The sequence below is a fragment of the Lolium perenne genome, chromosome 3, assembly GCF_019359855.2.
Source record: "Lolium perenne isolate Kyuss_39 chromosome 3, Kyuss_2.0, whole genome shotgun sequence".
Lineage (NCBI taxonomy): Eukaryota > Viridiplantae > Streptophyta > Magnoliopsida > Poales > Poaceae > Lolium > Lolium perenne.
The window spans coordinates 34234565-34252839 of record NC_067246.2 but is presented as its reverse complement, the minus strand read 5'-3'; the positions used below and the strand labels follow the sequence as shown (position 1 = coordinate 34252839).

Genomic DNA, 18275 nt, shown 5'->3' with positions numbered 1-18275 from the left:
AAACCCCAGGTCAGGAGGACACAACAACTACAACAACAACAACAGCAACTTCAACCGCGCCCCACCTCGCGCCCCCAACAATAACTCCAACACTGCTCCAAGGACTCACCCCCAAGGACAAGTCCACCTACAACTGCTACGAGTGCGGAGTAGCTGGGCACTTCTCCTATGAGTGCCCCAAGAAGCTCGCCAAGACTGCCGCCAACACCTCAGGCCCTGCGCAGCAGCAGCGTCGTGTCACCACCAACAAGAAGTTCGCCCCCAACAACCCGAACAACCGCAACGGCCGCCTCTACCATATGAATGCAGAAGAAGCTCAGGAAGCCCCAGACGTTGTGCTGGGTATGTTTTCTGTTAACTCAATACCCGCAAGAGTGCTGTTTGATTCTGGAGCATCGCATTCATTCATTACCGAAGATTTTGCATGCACTAGTAAGATTCAACCCATCAGTTTGAAGCATGTCATGATAGTTCAAATACCTGGATCAACCACTAAAGCTAGAAAAATTTGCAAAGATGTGCCAATCAGAATACATGAAATAGATTTCTATGCAAATTTGATTGTTCTGGGAGCCAAAGGAATGGAAGTAGTCCTGGGAATGGACTGGATGGCGAAACATCATGGACTGATTGATTGTGCCAAGAAGGCCATCACCATGACTAGTAGCACCGGAATAATAGTCGAACACATATCTGAAAAGATGCCCCGAAAATTTACCTGTAACCAAAGCCTAGCCAAACCCACCTTGGATCAGATCAGGGTCGTTTGTCGATATCCTGATGTGTTCCCGGATGATCTACCCGGTATGCCCCCAGATCGGGATATCGAGTTTATCATCGAGTTAATCCCCGGAACCGGACCTATAGCCCAGAGAGCCTACAGCATGAACCCGGCAGAGTTAGTGGAACTGAAGAAGCAGCTGGATGATATGCTATTCAAAGGTCTGATTCAACCAAGTGCGTCACCCTGGAGATCGCCAGTTTTGTTTGTGGATAAAAAGGACGGTGCCACTCGTTTGGTTACGGACTATCGTAAGCTTAACGATGTCACCATTAAGAACAAGTACCCGTTGCCCAAGATAGAAGATCTGTTTGACCAGCTGACCGGAGCCCGAGTATTCTCAAAGATTGATCTGCGGACAGGATACCATCAGTTGAAGATTCGTGCCACCGATATCCCCAAAACTGCCTTTACCACCAGATATGGATTGTATGAGTACAATGTCATGTCATTTGGATTGACCAATGCCCCCGCTTACTTCATGAATCTCATGAATAAGATCTTTATGAACTTCCTGGACAAGTTTGTGGTTGTCTTCATCGACGACATCCTCATATACTCCAAGTCCGAGGAAGAACATGAGCAACATTTGGAAGTGGTCCTAGATACCCTTCGGGAACATCAGTTGTATGCCAAGTTCAGCAAGTGTGAATTCTGGTTGAAAGAAGTAGGATTCTTGGGTCATATCTTGTCAGCCGGAGGAATTGCCGTTGACCCCGCAAAAATCAAGACTGTTGAAGAATGGAAAGCCCCAACCACTCAAACCGAGGTCCGTGCATTTCTCGGATTGGCGGGATACTACCGCCGATTCGTTGAAGGATTCTCGAGCATAGCAAGACCGATGACTCAATTGTTGAAGAAGGACCGGAAGTTCGAATGGACCGACAAGTGTGAAGAGAGCTTTCAACAGCTCAAGCTAAGATTGACAACAGCCCCAATACTGGTTATGCCGGATATTACCAAGCCCTTCGATGTGTACTGTGACGCCTCCAAGATTGGTCTTGGATGTGTGCTGATGCAAGAAGGCAAAGTGATATCTTACCTATCAAGACAGCTGAAGCCGCATGAACAGAACTACCCAACCCATGACTTAGAGCTAGCAGCAGTGGTGTTAGCGCTGAAAGTATGGCGTCATTACCTCATGGGTAATCGATGCGAGGTTTACTCGGATCACAAGAGCCTGAAGTATATCTTCACGCAGAAGGAGCTGAATATGAGACAGCGCAGATGGATAGAGTTAATCAAGGATTACGACATGGAAATCCACTATCACCCCGGCAAGGCCAATGTGGTAGCGGATGCTCTGAGTAGACTGCCGTGTCAGCTGAACTCCATGTTAGCAATTGAGCAACCCAGCCTGTTTGAAGAGTTTGAACAGTTTAGACTTGAACTGGTTAGCGAAGGATACCTCGCCAGCATTGAACTCCAACCCACCCTGATTAGTCAGATCAAAGAAGCACAGAAAGGAAATGCTAGCATTGACGGAATCAAGAACCAAATAGCCGCCGGAAAAGCACCGGGATTCACCGTAGATGAAGAAGGAGTGCTATGGTATAACAAGCGCCTTTGCGTACCGTCAGACTCAGAATTGAAGCAAGTTATCCTGAAAGAAGCTCACGACACCCTATACTCCATTCACCCCGGAGGAACCAAGATGTACCAGGATTTGAAGGAACAATTCTGGTGGCATGGAATGAAGAGAGAAATTGGAAGCTACATCGCCAAGTGTGACATCTGTCAAAGAGTCAAAGCAGAACACCAACGCCCCGCCGGACTGTTGCAACCCCTACAGATTCCCGAATGGAAGTGGGATTCCGTAGGAATGGACTTCATCACCGGACTGCCCAAGTCTAGTAAAGGAAATGACTCCATCTGGGTAGTGGTCGACAGACTGACCAAAGTCGCCCACTTCATCCCCGTCAAGACCACCTATCAAGGACCGAGACTCGCAGAGCTATATATCTCAAGGATAGTCAGCCTGCACGGAACCCCGAAGTCGATAGTATCCGACAGAGGATCCCAATTCACCTCCCGATTCTGGCAGAAATTACATGAAGGACTCGGAACTCGCCTGAATTTCAGCACAGCCTATCACCCGCAGACAGATGGACAGACAGAAAGAGTCAACCAAATATTAGAAGATATGTTGAGAGCATGTGTGCTAGAGTATGGATCTAAGTGGGAAGACTGCTTGCCGTACGCAGAATTCTCGTACAACAACAGCTACCAAGCCAGCTTGCAGATGGCCCCCTTCGAAGCACTGTATGGAAGGAAGTGCCATACCCCTCTGAATTGGTCGGAAGTAGGAGAGAGTCAAATCTTTGGGCCAGATATTCTCCGAGAAGCCGAAGAGAAGGTTCACAAGATTCGTGAGTACCTCAAGACAGCCCAATCAAGACAGAAGAGCTACGCCGACAAGAGACGCCGAGAGATGACCTTCGAGATCGGAGATTTCGTATATCTCAAAGTGTCCCCTCTTAAGGGAATGCAGAGATTTCAACTTCGAGGAAAGCTCGCACCCCGATATGTCGGACCTTTCAAGGTTCTGAGTCGCCGAGGAGAAGTATCCTATCAGCTGGAGCTACCGGAAGAAATGTCAGCGGTGCACAATGTGTTTCACATCTCGCTACTCCGGAAGTGTTTAGAAGTGCCTGAGAGGACCGAAGTTTTCAAGAACATCGACCATCGAGCTGTGGATATCAACTCAGATCTGACATACCGCGAAGTACCTATTCGCATCTTGGAAGAAGCTTTCAGAACCACCCGTACTCGAAGTATCAAGTTTCTGAAGATCCAATGGAGTAACCACACCGAAGAAGAAGCCACTTGGGAGAGAGAAGACTTTATGAGGACTGAGTACCCAGATCTTTTTAGTACCTAGTTTTCTCAGATCTCGAGACGAGATCTTTTGTAAGGGGGAAGGGTTTGTAACATCCCAAGTTTCAACAATAACAAACAAGAGAGAGAAATTCCCCAAAACTCAAATTTTGCAATTAACAAAAACTTTTTTTCTATGCATATAGGGCCACATATAGATATATGCATTTGAGTGACTTTCTTGTTGTGCAATTGCCATGATGAGTGTTAGCATGATTAATTATTGTTATTTGAACACTAACCAAGATCACCAAACCCTAAATTGAGGGGAATTAGAGAAAATGGGAAAAACCCATTTTTCCCTCACATACACCTTATGCAAATTTTCAAATCCTCAACCAAGGCCAAGTTTGCTTGCCCCATTGCTTCTAAAATGCTTCAATGTGATAAACTAACACTTTTGCATCCTTGGATCAAGAATCAAATCAAAAGAAATCAAGATTTCATCATACATGTGATAATGGTCACATAACCCAAATTTATTTTCTTCACCACTTTACCCCTCTGTATTTCTCAAATCTTAAACTAAGCAAGGTCAACTAAAGCCAGGTCATCAAAGACCATGTCAAGGTGAGTAACTTTGATGTTGACCACCCTCCCTATAGTTGACTAGGTTGACCAGAATAAGAGGGCAAAGAGGGAACCCGAGAGAGAGAAGAAGATCACCCCAAATTTGAAAAGTTGCAAATCAATTCCAAATTGAGTGCCACCACCACCAATACATCACAACAATTATATAAATGAGATTCACCAAAGAGATTTTCAAAATTCAAAATAAAATTTCATGCGGGCATTTTGTCGAACAGGTGGCAGGCAGCTTCTAGAATTATTGTTACAATTATCCACCAGATTTTGACCTAAACCACTTTTGGTTTGTGATCATCAGCCTCCCCTACACCCCCTGCCTCTAGCCCAGTACTTGCATGGCTGATTAAAGTCGAGGAGGAACCCGAAAGTTTGCCAAACAATGCCATGCCGGCCACCTTTGGCACTCCTCTCCCTGGCCTCTTCCTCGTCGTTTCTCCATGTCTGCGAGCATCTCTGATACATAAGGATCACGCCCGTACCACTGGATCGATCGCCATTGCATGGCACTGCCCAGAACGCCCGCGTCCAAAACGTGCCAGGACGTGCCAGCCGGCGTGGTGATCACGCCCTGGACGCGCAAGGACGCCACGCACTCGACCGCTACCGTCCTCGCCCTGCATCCCTATCACCGCGTCGAGCATCGCCTCTGCACCCTCTACAAGCTAGACGAACGCCTGTGCCTGCCCTGCACCGTCGCCGTCGCCCTAGACCAAAATGATGCCGCGCGCCCAGTGATAGACATTGCCAGCGCTCGAGCTCTCCCATCCCCCTTTTCTCTGTCTCGATACAGGTTGAGCATCTCCAGTACACCGGCTAGCCATAGCCGTCCTTCGCTTGCCCTTTCGCTCGCCGGAAACGCCACGCCATGGCCGCGCCCTTGCAGCACCCCGCGGCACCCCTCGCCACTATAAATAGAGGCCCTCCCAGCAAGCTCTCCTCACACCATTCGACTCCCCTCTCACCACTGATCTTCCTCACCACCATAGCTTGATCGATTGCCGCCGGAGGAGAAGCAATTTCAAGATCGGAGCCGCCGGGGGACGCAGCTCACCGTCGACGATTGGCGCCACCCCGAGCCCCGCCGCTGCTCCCAAGCTCTTCCCCATCTACTACACCTTCACCGCGCATACTGCCTGAGTCCTGCATCGGCCTGGTAGGCTCTCCGACCCCCTACTGCCGCCGTGACCTCGTCGGAATCCCGCCGGGGACGACGACGTTCCCACACCGTTGATCTCTGTTCTAATCCTACGGTTCATACTTCGCGTACCGCTTCGCTGAGTAAAGAGGCGCCGACAGGTGGCCCCCACCCTGTCAGCGTGGCCCGAGCGCGCCAGCCGCGTGTTGGGCTGCGAAGTGCTGCTGAAATTCGTTTCGGCCCAATACCTTTTCCCGCCTAGCCCACAAATTCAAATCTGGGTTTATTCTTTATTCAAATTTACCCTGCTGAATGTTTAGTAAAATTTGAATAATTTGAATTCTACCTAACCAAATCTAGCAAACTTTATACCGTTGGAAAGCCCATGAATTTATCTATCCAACACCACTGGCCCCATCTCCAATTTCATTGTAGATTTAGTTTGACAAAAAAGACAAGACAGAGACTTTTGCACATTCAAACTTTATTTAAAATTCAACCAGAATAGATTTTGAAGTAATTCCAATTCTAATAAATCACAAATGATGTCCTCTAATTGATTATGCAATAACATAGCCCTGTTGTTTGTATGATCATGGACTAGATCAAATAAAATGGCTATGTAGTCATTTCTAGAGCATTTTATAGTGGAATTCAAACTCAACCCCAATATGAGAATTATCTCTCATTTAAATTTTGATCCTAAGTACTAATAACCAGGGGGAATGACTTAGGCTAATGAACCCTTGAGAATTATTACTTAGAGATTTTAATTCATTTAAATGCTAAGTTTTAAAACTATGTGAAGTATAGCACTTCAACTAAATTGAACTCACATATAATAGATATGAAATGTTGACTTTGGGTCAACCTATATTTCATACCTTATTATTATATGAAGAGATTAAATCTTACTAAGAGATAGTAAAAAGAAATGATGTCTTTTAAAGACCTACATACCAAATTTAAGAAATAGGAATAATGAGAGGAAATTATTTTCTTTCTAATAAAGACAAATCCAATAATCCACCATGCCATGTTTGATTGATACTAGGACTAGTGTGTGAACTCTTTGAGTGTTGCTAGTTTAGTATGTGAGCTTGGTTTAGTATTTATACCTCGTATTCATATATAGACGCTAGTAACGAGGAATACCAAGAGGAGGAGGGCTACTCACAGGAAGAAGAAGAGAACTTCGATAACTACCCAGCTCAAGGCAAGCTAACCCTTGCTAAACACAAGTGCTTAGCTCTACAAGAGCAAAGGCACCATCCCACTTTACTTTTATGTATTACCTATCCCATGTTTTTACTTACATTTACTCTTGATTATTTATTTCAAAGTACCTTTTTGATTTATGATTCACTGGTCTAGAATAGAACAAGAGCATCAAAGTTAGCCTAAGCAAATAAAGCTAGATAGCACCCCCTCTTGACTAGTTGCTATTGCTAAGAACTAAAATTGACTACTCTAGATGGGAACATTTGTGAAATGAACTGAAGTGAAAGATTTTGAAGGTGAATATGACCAAGAGAAGATGGTGATTTTTGACAAAATAGATGATTGAGTTTGAATGCGATACCCTTCCAATTATACAAGTACCCCCACAATACCTGATTATGGGTAGGGCTTAACTAGAAACTTGTGTATTTTAGTATGGGTTCCCTCTGAACAAACATCATAGGGGTTACGCTGCGGCTGCCTCCGTTACTTGTGGATTGATGTTGAAATGAGGTGAATGTACGGCCCAAGCCCTGTGCAGTTCCCGGGTTGACTGCGGTTTTCACCGGGAGGCCAAGCTCATGGGGAGAGGTGCTCATACTAGCATATATAAGTGAAAGGTTTCGATTGATGATCCGCGTACTGTGTTACGATGATTCGAGGTTACCCTCGACGGATGTAATCAAAAGTTGTGGCACAAGAGTACAACCTCTGCAGAGTGTTAAACCTATTCGAATAGCCGTGTCCACGGTTACGGACAGTTGGAAAGGCCATACTATCTCCGTTATCATTAAAATGTTTTGATTCTAGAAATGAAGGGTGGTTTGAAAGGTGACATTATGGTGATCCATAATGAGTTGTGGGAATGACACTAATGTTCCCACTTGAGTTAGTCTAGCACATGAATTAGGCTTTTACCAAAGATTTATGAAACTAAAACTTGGCTTTATGCAAATAAACCTAGAGCTTAGCATCCCCTTACACTTAATGAGTATTTATCTTAGAGTTAGTTTGCGAGTACTTTAAAAGTACCCATGGCTTTGCCCTGGCTATTCAAATGCCAGACTATGAAGGAGAGCACCAGTATCAGGACGACGGGCAACATGACGTCTACGATAACTAGGATCGTCTTCTAACGTCAAGCGTTGCCTGTGGAATAGATAGTCCACTACTACTTCGCTTCCGCTACTATTTGTGATGTTGAACAATATATTCGTGTAATATTGGATCATGTGATCTATGGTTGTAAGACAATATGTGTTGTAATAAATGATGACTCTATGCTACTTACTATTATGTCTCGCAAAAACATTATTCCTGGGATTGCGATGTACGGCATAATAGGCATCTGGACTTAAAAATCCGGGTGTTGACAGGATCCGGCTTATAAAGGCGCACGGATCTAGGGTTTACATGGAGAGTCCTAGCCGGATACAGGTTGCCTAACTACGGTACAGTATCTTGCCGTGCACATCAAGGATCAGCCTTCCTCTATACGTCATATCGGATCCGGGTTCCTACTGGGCCTTCATGGATCCGGGTTCCTCCTAAGGTCGGTTGGATCCGGCTCCCCTGTCCTGGGCCGGACTTCATCCTTCAGGATCAACAGCAACTGAACCGCCCGATGGGCCACATGCCTCATCACCATCTGTGGGCCACCCGGGCTTGCCGGATGTAGGCACTGTCGATGGTACACCCATGAAATAGGGAACTGCTGGGCGTCCCCCGGGGGATAGGATCGCCCGATCCTCCGCCTTGCGCACCGTCCGATGGAGTCGTACTCAACCGCTTGATCTCTTTCGCCAGCCTGGCATCCCATCTCCGCACGCACGTAGACTCGAACGGAGACGACACGGAAAAAAGGAACCGAGGCGAGGGATAAATAAAACTTTGTTGTCCTCTCCCGTGGAGCTCGACTCGGACGGTAGGAGCCGGCGTAGCTTCTCCCTGAACCCCGCAAGCGCGGCGGAGCTCGGCCCTGAACCCTGCTGGCCGCCGGCAGGAACCTCTTTGCCGATCCGCTCCCACCCCTCCCCTTAGTTTGCAAAAACTGTGCGTCTATGTCCTCAAGTGGGACACACGCCGCCGCCGTCGCCGCCGGAGAAGATGCCGTCGACGGAGAAGACGAGCTCTCACGCCGCTCGCTTGTAGCACCGCCTGTAGCAACGGCGGTGGCTGCATGTAGCAATGGCGGCGGCCCTAAGTAGCAACAGCGGCGGTCGCATGTAGCAACGGCGCGCACCATGGCCCCTTGTAGCAACGACGGTCGACGTATGTAGCATCGGCGCCATGGCCTTTGTAGCAACAGCGGTGGCCACAGGTAGCATTGGCGCCATGGACCTTGTAGCAACGGCGGTCGCCGCATGTAGCAACGGTGGTGGCCGCGGGTAGCATTGGCGGTGGCCGCGGGTAGCATCGACGTCATGGACCTTGTAGCAAAGCGGTCGCGGCATGTAGCAACGACGGTGGCCGAAAGTAGCATCAGCGCTGGCCGCATGTAGCTTCGGCGCTGGCCGGTAGCAGCTCTGTTGTCAACTCAAACCCTTGCAGCAACCTGGCGCCGGCCTTGAAACATCCATGGTGGGAAGATGCACGCGGACTCCGAACGGTTGTGCCCCGCCGGGAGCCCGGGAGAGGTAGTCGACCTCGGCTTAGAAATGCCCGAGGCCAGGTCTGCTCCGCGGTGCGTGCTCTCTGCCGCGGTGGTGGAGGCGTCCAGGCTGGGAGAGGAACCGGTGGTGGGCGCCGGCGAGGTCTGCTCTGGTGAGGGGAAGGCTGAAGCGGCCGCGCGGAGGCGTCCGCTGCGGTGATGCGTGGGATACATGAGCAAAGCCACGGGTCTCGTCGGCGGCGGAGCAGGTGGTGTGGAGACGGAGCGAGGCGCCATAGGAAGTCGCCGGGCGCGGGAGCTGGGCAGTGTCCAGCGCGGAGCTGCGCGCTTGCGATGCGGTTCTGCAGGGGAAAGGAGAAAGGTAGAGAAGAGATAAGGTTTTGCGGGACCCACAGGGACACGCGTCACGCGCTGCGTGCGGGGGAACGGAGGCTCGATCGTCCGGGGGCAGCGAAGCATTTTCCCATGAAATATACCCACAACAGCGCCTGCACTGGAGACGGGAGCATGAGACATTGGGGTGACCCTAGTTTGGAGGCAGCCGAACAGTGGCCAGATTCGAGCGGCGGCCAGAATCCACGGTGGTGGCTAGACATCGGCTAGGCGGGGGACAGGGTGGATGGAGTACAGAACCGCGGGGAAGAACAGTCCCGCTCGCGCGATGAGGAAGCTGAGAATATAAGAACGAACCTCTTTCTACTTATCGATGGTAACGCGGGGAATTTGAGCCAGAAGTTGGTTTCCGTCGTGATGGAAGCCGAGTCTGGGCTGCTGCAGATTATGGTGTCCAGAAGCAGGCATCGTTGAAATAATCTGCTGCAAGATTTTTCCGTTTGGTAACTGTTCAGCTTTTGCACCGTAGAACTTGGCAGCAAAATTAGAATCAAACAGAGCCTTACCGTTCTTGTGTGTATTCCAAGGCAGAGTTGGCTATTTCATCGTTGCGTCTGACATGTGCCGATTGAATCAAGCATAACCTGATATAACACTAGGTATATGAAATTCGGATGTTGCTGACCGCTTTATGTGTGCTGACAACTTTTTTATCTGGGCAATGTAAGCTTAGAGCATGTTTAACAGGTCCCGTATTTTTTCGCCCCTTAAAACGCGAGTAGAGGGCCCTGTATTCACTTTTCGCCGGCCGAAAACTCGAACGAGCTAGCAGACCCCGTATCCCCACCCCATAAAACAGAATATTCTGTTTTACGGGGTGGGGATACGGATCTGCTAGCTCGTCCGAGTTTTCAACCCCTCAAACAGGGTTTTTGTCAAATTGGATATTAGAACCAACACAACATTCACATAAAATAAATGTTTTACATCACACAATAATCGTCATAATTATTACAATAATATTTTTCGAAAATGTCAACAAATGTTCTAATGGAAGAATTAAATAAATAACAAATGTTTCACACATACAACAATATGAAATGAATGTTTCACACATACAACAATGCGAAATGAATGTAATAACTCATTGGCCATGCAACTGCCAATGGTGATCATTCAGATCTTGGGTGAGCTGGTGATGAGTCTCGGCATTTTCAATGCCTCGATGAGCTGCAAGAAAATCTTCAATCCGATCAGGGTTCCTCTCGGGCTGCACTCGGGCGCCAACATTGTCATAGAAACATGGCAAGTTCAAACCTCTTTCATCTTCAATGATCATATTGTGAAGAATCACACAACATGTCATGATATCAACAAGAGTTTCCTTATCCCAAAACCTAGCAGGACCCCGGACAATTGCAAACTTTGCTTGCAAGACACTAAAAGCTCTCTCAATATCCTTGCGGCATGCCTCTTGATTTTTGGTGAAGCAATCTTCCTTTCTTGTCAAAGCCTTGTCTTTTTTCTCTTTTATGGACTTGAGAAGGGTTGCATAGTTAGGGTAAATACCATCTGTGAGATAGTACCTGATGGTGTACTCATTGTTCATAACTTTGTAGTTACAAGGTGGAGTTTCACCCTTAACTAGTCTTGCAAACAAAGGGGATCTATTCAAGATGTTGATGTCGTTGAGTGTCCCCGGCAATCCAAAAAAAGCAAGCCAAATCCATAAGTCTTGAGAGGCCACAGCTTCAAGAACAATGGTAGCATCACGGCTTTTACCACAATACATTCCATGCCATGCTTTTGGACAATTTTTCCATGTCCAATGCATGCAATCCAAACTACCAAGCATCCCCGGCCACCCCCTCTTTTCATTGATCTCCATGAGCCTTTTTGTATCTTCCTCATTTGGAGCTCGGAGATACATCTCTCCATACAACTTGATCACCATCTTGGCAAACATGCACACGCAATCCGTGGTTGTTTGCACACCAATGCGAAGGTACTCATCGGTATAATCTGTTGTATACCGTATGCAATAACCCTCATGGCGGCAGATATTTTTTGATATGGGCTGAATCCCATGACTTGGGCAGCGTTTCTTTTTTGCTTGAAATAATCGCAATTTGCCTCGCAATTTTTGACGATTCTCTCGAGCAAAGTCCTACGCATTCGGTACCGTCTACGGAAGAGGCGGGGAGGATAGGTCGGTACCTCGGCAAAATAATCTTGCATCAGCTGTTCGTGGCCGAGCGCGCGGTTCCGCGGAATGCACATACGCCCCATCACGGATCCTTTCCGCTGATCTACAAGCTTGGCGCGGTCCTCCATGTGCTTCATGCCGAACAGGAGCAGCATCATCTCCGTCTCATCGTCGTTGAGCAACTCGTCGATGTCCGAATCGTCGGAATCCGACGAGGACCAATCGGTCGACGTCGCGTCCAAATCCGCCATGTGCACATCCTCCGAAGCCATCTACCACGGTGTACCATACATCAGCCACAAACACGACCATTTTACCGGCGACAACGAATAAGAACGCGATGGAATACTCACCGGCGAAAACGGCGGAGAAGACCGCGGCAGGAGGGCGGCGGCGCGCGCGGAGGGACAAGGATCTTCGGTGGGGGTGCGGCGGAGGTGCGGGGGGCGTCGACGCAGCTCGGCGCGGCTCGGCGGACGGCGGAGGGGCGCGGATCTGACGGATTCCGGCAGCAACGCGCGAGTGGCTGCGGCAGCGCGCGGGGGAAAACGGGTGGGGGGAACTGAAATATCCGCGCGCGGTTTCGTAAATGGGATACTGGTTTGGCCCTCTATCCCCGCTCCCATCCCGCACAAGTAGGGGGCGAAGACCCGCCCCGTAATCGAAAACTGGAAAAATCGGTGCGAGGGCCGTTTTTACGGGGCGTGCTAGACGGCAGGGTAGAGCCGAAACCCGTATTTCGGCGGTTATTATACGGGTTTGCCCCTTTTAAGGGTTCTGTTAGACATGCTCTTACAAGGCACATGTCCCAGCGAAAAAACAGTTCTGAACTTGGATGTAGATGCTTCTGTTTGAATAAAAAAAAATTAAAAAATCTGAAATATGCAGTGGTTTGTGTAAAATAATATAAAATGTGGTGTCGTTTGGAACATCTAGATGTATTGCTTACATCACTCCGATTTATCTTTTTTGCACAAATCACTATATATGTCTTTTTCGAAGATTTTTGGTTGGCACTTAGAACACTTATTCATATTCATTGTACAAAAAATTCAGATTTTTTTGAATTTTTTTTTTGAATTTCTTATTCAACTAGAAGCAATTATCCGGTTGCAGAAATGCTTTGTTCCCATGTCCCAACCCTTTATTTTACATCGCGTGACAGCTTAGCTTGACCTGTTCAAAGATACGACTATGATCGACTTAGAAGATTATTTAGCTGTGTACGTATCGAGTTCAAGAGGCAACGCATAGAGACGACTTTGGGCAGTTGACTTGGAGTCTCCAAAGTAGCCTTCAACTGGGGAGTGCCGGAGAACAGGGTAATCAATGCCACTGCCTCGACACAGCTTGTAGGGGTAGCCTACGCAGCAATTAACAAATTATTTCTTCAGAAGTTAGGCATCATGAAGCGGGCTTCTTCCTCGGCCTCGCTCGCACTCGTCCTGTCGATCGTGGCTATGGTTTGCTTCTCCCTGCCATGCTCTGCCCTTCAAGGTAACAAACCGTCTCTAGCTGTCCATTCATGCTGGCTAGCGCTTCTTGTGTACTAGTGCGAATCGCTTGATAAGTTGAGATGGCTTCAAATGTGTGCAGCTAGCAAGGAGACTCCGTACGGTGAGGCCCAAGGAGGCCGTCAACCATGGAAGCCTCTGCCGCCGGGCTGTCCGGAGTGCCTCTATCGCAACGGTGATATGCCGCCGCCATCTGCTGCTGCCATGGCGGCACCGGCACTCACGCCGTACCGAAAGTGCCCGCGCGACACTAGGAACTGAACGCCGTCCCAATTAAGCTGATGTGTGCAATGAAACTAGCAATTCCATGAGCCGCTATAGTGATCGCTCTTTGTTTGTTTGTTTATTTGTGCTTTGTACTACTTCCACCGGCGGAAATGCTTACTGTTCCTGTGCGTGTGCCAATCTTGAGTCTTAGCAAATTCCTCTTATTAACCAGGAGCTGAATGCCGTCTTAATCAAGATGATGCAAGCAATGAGAACTATCGGTTCCACACCCGATCCAATGACCGCTCCTGTTCTTGTTGTACGATCGTTGTTTGTTTATGCATTTGCCACTTCTGCCTGCCGGTTCTGAATTACTGGCAAAAAAGGTCAGCGACAACTGCACTACTTACTGTTCTTGTGCGTGTGCCATCCTTCAGTCTTGGAATTTTTGTTAGACAATATAATAGGTATTTTCCGGGAAATCCACTTCAGCTCACGGATGCATATGGACTCGTTGTGTGAAAATATATTTTGAAGTAAACTTTTTGCTTGTATATCTAGACATTTTATTTTTCGTTGGATGAAAAATGTGTCTCACGCGACGCCTTGTCCGCTCTGGCGACTCGGGAGGCGACTGGGAGCTCGTCCTCCCGAAGTGCCGCCGCCGAGGATCTGGTCGCACCCAGGGGGGTCGCCGGGCGTCGGCTAGGAGGGGGAACAGGTTTGCCCCCCTCGCCCCCATCTGCTCCGACGTCGAGGACTCGGCTTCTGACATCTGCGCTTCGGATGCCGACGTTGCTCCGCCGTCGCCCTCTTCCTCTGTGCTGAACCTAGGGAGGTTCTGGCCAGATCCGGTGGGGGAGGCGCCGCCGCCGTTGCCGCCGGCTAATTCCCCAAGGGAGGGGAGCCACGCGCCCTGCCCTTCCGCTTCCGCGCCGCCGCCGCCGTTGGGGTCTGCCCACTTCCCGCCGCTCCCTGTCGCTCCGGGCCTGGGCCGGAGCTCGCTGCCCGCAGTGGGATCTGGTAGATCTGCGTTTGGTCCTCCGTCGATCCGCGTTGGAGATCTCGTGGTGGCGCTTCCTCCGTGCCCTGGGCGGCCGAAGTCGAGGGAGACGCCGCCGCCGCTTCCCCTAGGGTTTGCCTGCAGCGTGGGGAGCTCTGTCCGGGGCTGTGAGGGGCCTCCTGGGCCGGCCCAGGGATTGGGCCCTGCGCTGGAGGCCCACGTGGGCTCTTCTGGGGTGTTGAGGTCGCTTGGGCCGGCCCAACCTCCTGCGGATCAGCTGGACCAAGTTACCCCTTCGCTCGAGCCGTCAGATCGCTGCCACGTCGCATCCTTTGGGAATGGGCGGTCCAGCGCGACTAGGGTTTCCGCTAGGGACGATCCTACCCCTCCGCCGCCAGCTCTTAAGTGGTCCTGGCTCCCTCCAGAAACCCTAGATCTCACTCTCGCCTTCCCCGCCACCTCTCAAGACGTCAGACGCAACCGCTCCGCCTCCAAGCACCTCTCCACCCACCGCGACCCCTGCTCAGGCGATCTTGTTCCTCACCTCGAAGCCATGGACCGTGACCGCTCCTCCTACGGCAAGCGCCCGTTTGATGACTACCATGGTGGCTACTCCCGCAACCGCGAGCATGATATCCGTCAGAAGCTGGATCGCGAGCAGGAGGAACACCGTCGCCAGCAGCGCCAGCGTGATCGCGACCTCGACCGGGCGGGTTCCTCGTCGTGGCATTCCGAGGGGGAAGGTCCACGGCAGGACACCCGGCCCCCTCCTCCTCCTCCTCACGGCCGTCATTCAGGGAAGAACGCGGGCCGGAGGAATCTCCGCCAGCCGCGAGCACATCAAGGACCTCCCTCTGCTCAATCTCTTGGGGATGGCACCGGCCCAGGGGAAGCCGCTGTCACAAACCCTCATGCGGCTCACATCACCTGCTATAACTGTGGGAAACAGGGGCATATCCAGGCCGACTGCACCGACGAGCCCTTCTGTGTTAACTGTAAGAAAGTCGGCCACCTCTCAGCCATGTGTGCCGCCTTCGCCAAGGTTCTGGCTCCCTATTGGGCGGGTTTCGGCGGAGGGCGCCAGGGATTCCTCTGCATTGAAGTCCCAGATGAAGAGCTTCAACGCCCTGTCTCCAACTCAGCTACGGTCATCCTGGATGGGGGGCGCCTATCGGAAGAAGAAGTGGAAGAAGAGTTCAAAGATCTCGTTGACGAGAACTGGAATTGGCAGGTGCGGCAGCTCTCCGCCTCGGATTTCGCCGTCGTCTTCCCTTCCAAAGAAAGCCTCCGTATTGCGATCCGTGGGGGCGGGCTAACCCTGCCGTCAAGCAAAATCAAAGCTCTGGTTACTATCCCGCTGGGGGACCCGCTTGCCTCTGAGACCCTTGAAGAGATTTGGGTCAAGCTGGTTGGAGTGCCGCCACCGTTGCGTCTTGCTGAACGCCTGCTGCTGTCAACGCGTGAGGTGGGCTGCCCAATGTCTGTTGACGAGGACTCCCTCTCTCATCTGGAGACGCCGGTCAGGATGTCCTTCGGCTGCCGCAAGGGAGACGTGCTCCCAGAATCTATTACTCTCTTCGTCAACCTCCAAGGGTACCGTATCAAGATCCTCCGTGAGACCGCTGCTGCTGAAGATTCTCCCCCACGGGCTCCCCCTAGCTTCCCTCCTGGCGATGACACCGGGGATCGTGAAGATGACTGCGAAGAAACCGACGATGACCGCTGGGATGGGCGGCGGGGCAAGCACTTGAAAGAAAAACGAGCCGTCGCCTCTGCGCCAGGCAAGGGAGGGAGCGGCCCGCGAAAATCGGTGCCGCTGGCCGCTGCGCCATTCTCTCCTCCTGCGGATGACGCGACGCTTCACCTCACCATCCCTGCCTCTGCTCGCAGCCAGTACGGCTCCAATCTAACCCTCACTGGCAACATTTTCCCCCTGGTGGCGCAAATTATCAAGGCCACGGTTCCCACAACCTCCAAGCAACAGTCCCCTGAAGCCTCTGACAGTGACTTGCTCCTCCAGCTCGACCTCCCTGATGATCCGACGTCGGGAGAGAGGGTCTCTCCGACTCCTGGAAAAGCTCTGAGGTTGTCCGAGGAGGATAGAGCGGAGGTGGGCTGGGTTACCCCTCCCTCTGCTACGTCTGATCAGGAATATCGGAGGAACAACGAACGCAGGAGCAAGAGCAACCATGATCGCCCCTCTAGGAGATTGATGCTGGAAGCGGCGGAGGCTGACGCCACGATGGAGACACTAGCGCCTCCTCCTTCGCTGGACCTCCACCATGCACCCGCGCTCTCTAGGGGTGGCTCACCTCCCTCGGGCCAAATGCTGCTGTTGGATGCCCCAATCCCAGCCCTGGGGGCTGCAGTTGCACGCGCGCCGCGTTCTAAGGCCCCTCCGGCGGAAGCACAACGCAAAAGTGTGAGAGCTAAAGGGACATCTGATGGCCCGGTCCTGGATCATGCCATCCGCGCCACTGCTGAGAAGAACTCCATGTCCAAGAGCTCCATCGAGGATTCTGCTACCCCGTCCTCCGCCACGCCTGCCCCAGGTAACTCCAACCTGCCCTCTTCCTTTGTTGCTTTCCAAGATTCGTCGGTTCAGCATCTTGTTAAGGTGGCTAGAGATAGTTGTATCATGTTTAAATCCTCGGAGGGGTCGCCTGCCCACGCGGTGACTCTGCTCCAAGCTCGTGAACGCGCCGAGGCTGAACTGCTCTCAGCAAGACGAAAGATTGAAGAGGAGAAGGCTAAAGCCAAGGAAGAGGCAGCGCGGGCAAGTACTAACCAAAGGGAGGAAGGTACTTGCCCAGAGGGTGGTTCCGAGGGGGAACCATGCTCGGGCCCTGGCAAAACAAAGAATCTTGCTCCCAAGAAGCGAAGGATCGCGCGTAGACCTACCCCGGTTGGACACCGGCCGATAACCCGCCAAGCACGGGCGCTTAGCATGGTTCCCCAATGAGGGCCCTCTTCTGGAATATCAGGGGGTTCGGCCGTAGAGGGAGGCGAACCCTGCTCAAAGATTACCTCAGGCTTCACCGCATTGATCTGGTCCTTCTACAAGAAACCATCAAACAAGACTTCACGGACGCCGAGCTTGCCAGCCTTGAGGTTGGCGAGAAATTTTTCTGGTCCTGGCTCCCAGCGAATGGCCATTCGGGAGGCATGCTGTTGGGAGTTAGGGACAGTATGTTTGAGGTGGGGAGAATGGACAAGGGCCGCTTCTTCCTTAGCCTATCTATTCTGCATCGTGCTACCAAGAAAAAGCTAGAGGTCATTGGTATCTACGGTCCTGCGGACCATGCTCGCTCTAGAGGGTTCCTGGCCGAGATTACGGACAAATCGCCAACTGTGCCCTGCCGATTCTCATGGGAGGGTACTTCAACCTTATCAGAGGGGCTGAAGATAAGAACAATGATAATATTAACTGGACTCTCATCGATCTCTTCAACGACAGCATTGCTTCATGGGCCCTAAGGGAAATCCCGCGCAATGGGGCGCGTTTCACTTGGTCTAACCGTCAGCTCAATCCTTTCCGCTCTGCTCTGGACCGAGTCTTTGTTTCTGCATCCTTTGAAGCCATTTTCCCTCTTTGCTCCCTATCTGCCGAGACCTGCCTTGGCTCTGATCACACGCCTCTCGTTTTTGACACCGGGGAGGGCTTCCCCGTCCGTTCTAATCGCTTCTTCTTCGAGACTAGCTGGTTCGAGCGCCCCGACTTTGTCCCACTTGTCCAGTTTACCTGGGCCAGGTTGCTGTCCAAGGTGGGCGGCCGCGACATCATCGACTGGTGGTCTTT

At 50.9% G+C, this 18275-nt stretch overlaps 1 long non-coding RNA gene across 1 annotated transcript; it reads left to right on the top strand.

Annotated features, from left to right (window-relative positions):
• The first annotated feature begins 12980 nt into the window (after window positions 1-12980).
• LOC127338062 (uncharacterized) lies at window positions 12981-13775 on the top strand. The gene is made up of 2 exons (XR_007874185.1): window positions 12981-13249; window positions 13349-13775. It is a non-coding gene; the product is annotated as an uncharacterized lncRNA (long non-coding RNA).
• The last annotated feature ends 4500 nt before the right edge of the window (window positions 13776-18275 follow it).